Source organism: Cheilinus undulatus, linkage group 10 (genome assembly GCF_018320785.1).
Source record: "Cheilinus undulatus linkage group 10, ASM1832078v1, whole genome shotgun sequence".
Taxonomy (NCBI): Eukaryota; Metazoa; Chordata; class Actinopteri; order Labriformes; family Labridae; genus Cheilinus; species Cheilinus undulatus.
The window spans coordinates 31,297,992-31,306,145 of NC_054874.1; positions in this window are offsets into that span (position 1 = coordinate 31,297,992).

An 8,154-nucleotide genomic window follows, 5' to 3' on the forward strand; every position below is an offset into this window, starting at 1 on the left:
GGTGGGGAAAGAGAGGGTGGAAGGGAATGGATTTTTCTGGTATTTGAGGGGGGTTATGGACAGGCCAGGGGCACATATTTTTTTAAGAAAGTCTGAAAAAGTGATTTTTGCATAATATGTCCCCTTTAACTCATGATTTAAAAAGGGGAGCACAACCTCTCTGGCCTTTCACACAAGGCCAGAGAGGTTTGGATTTTTTTTTTCCCCTCAAGAAATTAAATAATCATTCAGACACTGCATTTTCTATTTACTTGGGTTGTCTTTGTGAAATATAAAAATTGGTTGGATGGTGTGATGTCACTTTGCCTGATGTGTGAACTCCACTGGTTGGCTGAGTAAAAGTCTGGTTCTACTGTATTGCAGAGTTGGGGGGAGGCCGTGAAGGAAGTTGACTGAAGTGACCATATATGGTTCCTTTCTCCACAAAGGGTTAAACATGACTGTATTAGGATACAGCTTTTGCTATCATGATGTGCTGCTGCAAAGTCCCCATAGCCAATGATAACAGTTGCTGTAACTCATTTATTCCCAACTACAAAAACATCTTAAACAAACAAATAAAACCCTTACACTAGGTTGTCCACATATGAAAGGTACATTAGTATTTTACCCTAACTTGTAGAGGCAATCTCACTATGTTTTTAGAAATGTATTGTTGTTGTAGGTTAAGCTGTGCCTAAGACAGTGTTGTGTCTCCACAGACTGATTTTTTCATCTTCAGCTCCTATCACAGAGCCCAGAGTGTCTGATTTCTTGAGCACTGTTGATACATTTTGCAACTGAGAGAAGTCAGTTATATTTATTTCCGGGAGGCATCTTTGAATTTGAATTAAATCTGCTCAGATACTTGAAAAAGCACTACATGTTGAGGTAGTTTGGGAAAAAAAAAAAACCTGTGGCATGATATCCACCTGTTAAACGAGACCCTAGAACCAGCTTTGATCTGAGATTTAGCATTGCATTTAAAAGCAAGACTATGTCGTCAGAAAATCCAACACAGTAGACATGATAAGCAATAAGAATCAGGTGAGTAACAAGGATGTCACAATTTTTACTCACTGATGGCATAATCACACAGTTTTATCAAATGACATCTAATAAACCCTCCTCATGATGTACTTGGCATGAAACATTTCATATAATTATGATTTAATTTTCAAACTCCTTTCCAAAATCAGAAAGCATATTTTGCACGAGAAGTGCAGCAGAATAAGTTGCAAACATTAGCAAACCGGTGTCTTGGCACCTAGTAATAAACAATGTGTTCAATCTTTATCATGATCCCTGTCAGAGCAGAAGAAAAGCAGGTGACGGATCAACTTTTGATCTCATAACATCAGAACAAAATGACATGTCTATCAGAAGAAACATGTCAGCACTATTTTGGTGTGAACTTCCTCTGGACACACTCGGCATTCCTTGTTATAAAAATGCAGCGATGGATTTGAGGCATGCCTCTAATCTTTATTTAATTGTGGGGGAGGGGAAGAATGATCTTCCTTTTGTGTTCGCTCTCAGTCTAATGCCGCTAAGACTATTAAAATCGAACCATGGCAAAGGATTTGGGAAGTCTTTTGTTGAGTAGATGTTGGTGCATAAGCGATAACAAGATTGAGTTGCTTTCATGGTCAACAACAATAGTTTGGATAATCCACCGACAGAGAGGGGGAAATGTGGTGTGGCTACAACAGGAAGGGCTCTGAGCTCCTCTAACCTGTCCCTGCTGATTGGAAAAGAAAAAACCTTACCCCGGCATTAGCTGCACTAGGGAAGGGAAATACACACAGCCACAAAATGACTCAATTGACTCATGCCATTTATGAAAAACTGCCAGTCATGTTAGGAATCTCAAACCGAAATAGACAGATTTACTGAGAGATTAATCTAAAACAGGATATCTTTCGAATGCAGTGTTTATAAAATGTTTCCCTGGTGGTTAAAAGCACAGCCGTCTTTCATACAACAAACCTAATCATTTTACAGATACTTGAAGTCCAAATTCTGTCTTTTTTAAATTATTTTGACCGTATTTTCACTCAGAAATCCAGAATAATCCAGTACATTGTATAATAAAACAACAATACATACACCAAGGATAAACTAACACTGACACACCAACACAGTCAAGCCACTGTTTGCTCCCAAACACAGATCCAGCCACACCTGAAGCTTTGGCTTTTTGCCTAGCCTAAACCAAGGCTGGGGGTTGCATGGTGATGCCATGGCTAGTGCTGTTGCCCCACAGCAAGAGGGCTCCTGGTCCAAATCCCATTTGGACAGGGTCTTTCTGTGTGGAGTTTGCATCTTCTCCCTGTGCAGGCATGGATTCCGGGTATTCTAGCTTCCTCTTATGCTGAATAGACCTGCAGCATATCTGAAACGAAACGGGGTGGCGCTCCAGGCACGTGCTGCTGCAAAAAACTGAGAGCGCCGGCTATGGAAATACTCTAATAGACTAGAGATGGAGCGATGTGCTCGTTCGATTTGCCGGCATTCCGCGGCGCACATGCTGTATATGGAAATTCGGGGTTACAGATCAAAGACATGTTGTTAGGTTAACTGGTAACTCCAAATTGTTCATAGTTATGAGAGTTCCACTTGTTTGTCTCCATATGTCAGCCCTGTGATCCACTAGTGACCAGTCCAGGCTGCTTGTCCCGTTCAGGCATGACCCTGAATGGGACAAGCAGCATAGATAATTGATGGATAAGTCGAAAAACATTCAAGGATTCATGCAGAGAGCTATAACAACAAATAAGATACACATATTCTCCAGCAAATAATGTATAGCTGTACAATGTAAATTGATTCTGTGGATTCATTCATTAACTGCTATAGACTTGTCTACCTTTTCAGTTCATCTAACAGCATTTCTAAAACATCCATAGCTGGTATTCAACTACGCCAGTGGAGTACATTTTAAATAGCAGCTATACCAAACTAACTTTAATTTTGGCATCATCTCTTTCGTCATCCACATTGAATTTTCTTACTTTAGAGTCTGCAAATGGACAAGGCTTCTTTGCCAAGATCTATGACACATGGAGGGAAGTTTCTGTGGCTCCCTATTGGACTGTGCAGGACAGTGCCAAGATTGTACATCTCTGATTCTATGCTGCAGGCTAGGGAATTCATTGGGAAAGTTAGTCAATTTTTTTTTTCAAAGTACTGCCTCTGAAATGCTTTACATTTTGTGACATATGTGATGCAAATGAGGCCTGCTGGTTTTGTTAGGACTTGGCAGTGAAACATATAAATATTTTGCAGTCCTGGCAGGGTTTAACTGCTGATTTTGTCAGTTTATTTTAAAATTTAGTGAGGACAATGCCATTTTAAAAACAAGGCTGCCAAGCATGGTCTTAATGTTTAGAGCACAACTACCTCCATGAACCAATCAGCACAGTGCATGCGGTGTTGGGGTAGTTACTCAAAAAAAGTAATCCATTACACATTAATAGTTACTTTCCAAAAAAGTAATTATTACATTAGTTAGTTGCTCACAGATAGTCACACTACTAGTTACATTACTTTTGCATTACTCCTTGTCATGTGAGATCATCTGTAACTTAATTTCCAATGAAAAATACAATGCTAAACTTTACATTTTCCCATATTAGTGGAGTGTAATATAATGTGAACGGCATAAAGATACATGAGTGATGTCAACACAAGAAGTGATGTTACAAGACAGGACTTAGCATATATGAGCTTCACAAGACATTGGTTAGCAGTCGTCTTTTTTTAGTTTAACTCAGATCTTGTTAATAAAGTCAACAAAAGATGTCTCTGCCTCCTGATAATTCAACATAACACTACAATTGGCATATATTATTATTCTAATAAGGAGGAGTAACACAAGACCTCTCTAGAATACAAAAAAGTGACAGCAAAGTTGTGAAAATCACACAGAACCTTGCTGAACATATGTCAAGAACAAGGCCACAGTAGGTAACATTTCCTCCATGATATACTGTATGCTGCCTGTTCATCTCAGCTTTTGTAGTTACCTGTTGTTGTCCTAGGAGTCGCCATCACCCAGGCTCTTGGCATCTTTAGCTCCTGGCTTTGTGTTGCTTCCATTGCAGGTTTTTGGAAAGATTTGGAGTGGAGTTCAAGGCAGTGGATGATTGGCCTTCGAACAGTTTGCACTTCAACATCACAGTCTTGTCCTTTTGCAAAACAAATCCAAAGTAATGTTCACAGCCCCACTTATCTAAAGATGTCCTTATTTGAGCTGCTCTGCTGTTCCCTCTCCCTCCTCCATGGACTCCAGCTAATATGTCAGTCACCTGGATCAGCGAGTGAGTGCACATTAAAGGGGATCTTTGATTTATTTTTTCAGTACTGACATTTTACAGGTAGTTGGAGGATTAGCGAGATTAAAGAAAGATTAACAAGATTATTATTTTAGACTTAAAGTAACTAGATGCGATTACAGTAAGGCGAACTTTGTGCCAAACTTTTGACCTCACTTTGCAGGTGATGTGGTTCTGTTGGCTTCCTCGGCTGGGGACCTCCAGCAGCCACTGGGACCGTTTGTGGCTGAGTGTGAAGCGGCTGGTGTGAGAATAAGCACTTCCAAGTCTGAGGTCATGGTTCTCTGCTGGAAAGCGGTGGATTGCTCTCACCAGGTGGGGAGTGAGTCTTTACCCCAAGTGAGGCAGTTCAAGTATCTTGGGGTCTTTTTCACAAGAGAGGGTAGGACGGACTGTGAGATTGACAGGCTGATGGGTGCAGCATCAGCAGTTTAGCAGACGCTGTACCATAATGTTCCAGTGGAGAGGGAGCTGAGCCAGAAGGCAAAGCTTTCAATTTACTGGTTAATCTATGTTCTGACTCTAACCTATGATCATAAACTCCGGGTAATGACCAATAGAATGAGATTGTGGGATTAAGCAGTCAAAATGAGATTCATAATGAGGTTGCTGAGCTCAGCTTTAGACATAGGGTAAGAAGCTCAGACATCCTGAGAGATCTTGAAGTAGAGCCACTGCTACTTCGCAGGAGCCAGTTGAGGTGGTTAGGTATCTGATCAGGATGCCTCTTGGTGGCTTACCAGTGGCGGTCTTCCAGGCACGTCCGACTGGGAGGAGAACCCATAGAGACCCAGGACTCTCTGGAGGGATTATATATCCCATCTGGCCTGGGAACACCTCAGAATCCCTCAGGAGGAATTGGAAAACTTTGCTGTGGAGAGGGACGCCTGGGTTGACTTGCTTTGCCTCTTGCCACCATGATTCAACCCTGGATAAGCAGAGGAAGATGGATGGATGGATAACTTTGTATCGAGTAACACCCAACACTGTGTAATGTGCATGAGCAATTCTCATCATTGACAGGCTCATTTGCAAACTGCTTCCAAACACAGTGTTTATGCTGATTAGTATTCTTAGGTACAATATCCTGGATTCATGGATGCTGGGCTGCCAATTGAGTGGCACAGCTATAAGCTTTAACCAGCTTTAACCTTTTCAGTGAAGGAAGCTGTAGCTATCTCGCTTGTTCAGCCCTCCTTCCCTCAGTTTGCCAAAACATCTCACTCGTCATTTTGCAAGTCTTTGCAAGTGGCTCTTGGACATTTCTGATGAATTCTGAAGACTCAAAATGCAAAATCCAATATTTTACATAAACAGGAATTAAAAGGAGATGGTTTTCAGAAAACAAATCTACTATAGGTTTAACCAAGCCAAACTAATTATTCAGTTTTCTTCTTTCTTACTCCTCTGTAGAAATGTTTCTCACACCTAACATAAGCAGGTTTTCTCTGTTTTTGTAGCAGCTTGTTAACCTAGCAACAGGTAAATGGACCAGAGTGCACACAGTGGTAAAGAGGATTTGTTTGAAGGTAATTAACATGGTCCATGTTCATTGTTCATATTCTCAGTCAGCAGCATGGAGGGCAGGAAGCACACAAACAACTTAGAAAACAAGCAGGATATCAGTGTGGCTAGTAGGGTCAGCAGAACAGGGAAGCAAAGGAAACTTGGAGCTTTCAGGAAAACATGAACTGCTTGAACACTGAAGACACACATAGATGTGAAATATGGCAAAAAAAAAAAAAAAAAAAAAAAATCCTCTACACTGAGGATTAGCAGCAGTTGGGAGGGAAGGTAGCAGGTTAATGCTGATAAGAGGAGGTGATAGGTGCTCAGGAGAGGGCAAAATCCAACTCTTGTGCAAAGTTTAGGAACTACCAAGCTAGAAAAATATATTTAAAAAATTGTGAGCAGCTGGAAGAGAGAACTGAGGGCAAAAGTGGCAAAGGAAAAAAGAACAGTGGGCTTTATTTTTTCAAGTACAGCATGAAATACTCACAGTGACTTGAAATTTATTTTGATTTTCTACAAAACAGCAAAAAAATAATCTGTTGAATTTTCCATTCTTCCATTTTTTAGTCTCTGAACAAATGATCAAAATCTTTTCACCTCACTTAATGGGGTCACCACAGCAGATTATGGGGTTTTATTGTGTTTACAAATCTCCTGGAAATTTTCCAGCTGAACTGTGTGTGAACTCAAATCAACCAAATTTTAACTCCTAAAATTCCCCTGTGAAGTCAGGGTAAAACTCATGAAATGTTATTGTAAGGGGGCAGCAGGGGCAGATGATGTTTACCTGCAATAACCACAGGGTACACCTTCACAGAAACCAGTCCGCTCCATGGTTTTGTTCAGTCCATTGGCATGTGTCCTCACCAACTGGGTCTGATTCTGAAGCGTTGCACAGCACAGCAGAGCCGAGAGGAGGGGTCACAAGTTTGTTAATCAACAGCATACAAACAACATGTTAATTTGTGTGCCCAAGGTTGATTTGTGGTTCATTTGCTTCCTGTTTGATGTAATAATGGTACAGTGATGGGATATAAAATTGTCAGTCTATATCTGGTTTTATCTCAAAATTGGCCATGCTCTGTGTGTTTCCGATGTCTGACTTCCTGTTCGGGTTGATCTGCTTGGTTCAGATCGGCAACTCTGCTCAGATAGTCTCAATATCTTGATCAGGGCAGAACAGAGGGGACCTTCTGGCACACACTGGTGATGGCGGTGTTGCATTCTGGTATAGCAAAACTATAGATTGACTAGAAAGGCAGTGATTATCCCCAGAGTTCAAGTCTAAGACTGACAGCAGTGCAGACAACGACATGGAAAGAGTGGTTCATATCATACAACAGTTGCAATGAGGGTGCATGAAGTTAGGCAGTTTTATACAATTCTCAGTTTGCAGGTTTTTTACCACTCATTGATTTTTATTGGGAATATGTTCAGCTACACTAAAGATTGTTGAAAAGGTAAAAATTGTCGGTTAACATTTACAGATTGCACTTCACATTAGCACCATTAGCTCTGAGTTAGCCCATTAGTAGATTAGCTGTTACCATAACTTAGCAGTTTACAACAGCCAAATACAATCCAATAAAAACACCAACAGATCATCCAAACAAATAACTAACCAGTTCACTAGACACCACCTTAAATCTCCGTATTACAACTGAAAATTGAGTCTTACTGTCAGTTGTCCAATGTTAGTTATAATCAATGATGACTAGTAGTTCTGAAGAAAGGCAAGTGTCCACTGTGGATAGTTCAGTACAGTCCTCCTCTCATCAATGGTCTCTCCCACACTGCTGCTGTTGATTAGCCAGGACGCCCCGAGCATGAACTTCTGCTCATTGAAGTTCATTACAACTCTCTGCTCAGCCCAGGCCCGTCCTCCTCCCGGTCATTGCATCGGTGTTTATGCTGATGAGCGATCTGCAGTTCCCTTTGTTTCAGATTCTTTATTACCTGCAGTGATGACTAATTCACAATCCTTTCATACCGCCATATAATATGTCATTAATCACAGTTTACTTTTTGGTAATTGGCATGTCTTTCAGCTGGATGTTTTGGCTGTGAATATTCTTATCTGCCAGAGATCCACTTATGAAACCAGGCAAAGACTGGCAAATGCCAACTAAGGGGAATACACCATGTCTTTCTTAGACCAAAGTTGATAATATACTCGCTTGTGTCTTGCACATCACCATACATCTTTGTTTACCCCTTTAAAACATATTTTTGTTGATGAATATTTACCAGTAGTGGTAAAACACAGAAGTTGCAAAGCCAGGGTAAACCAATCAGCCTGGCAAACACTCAAAGATTTTTAAAATCT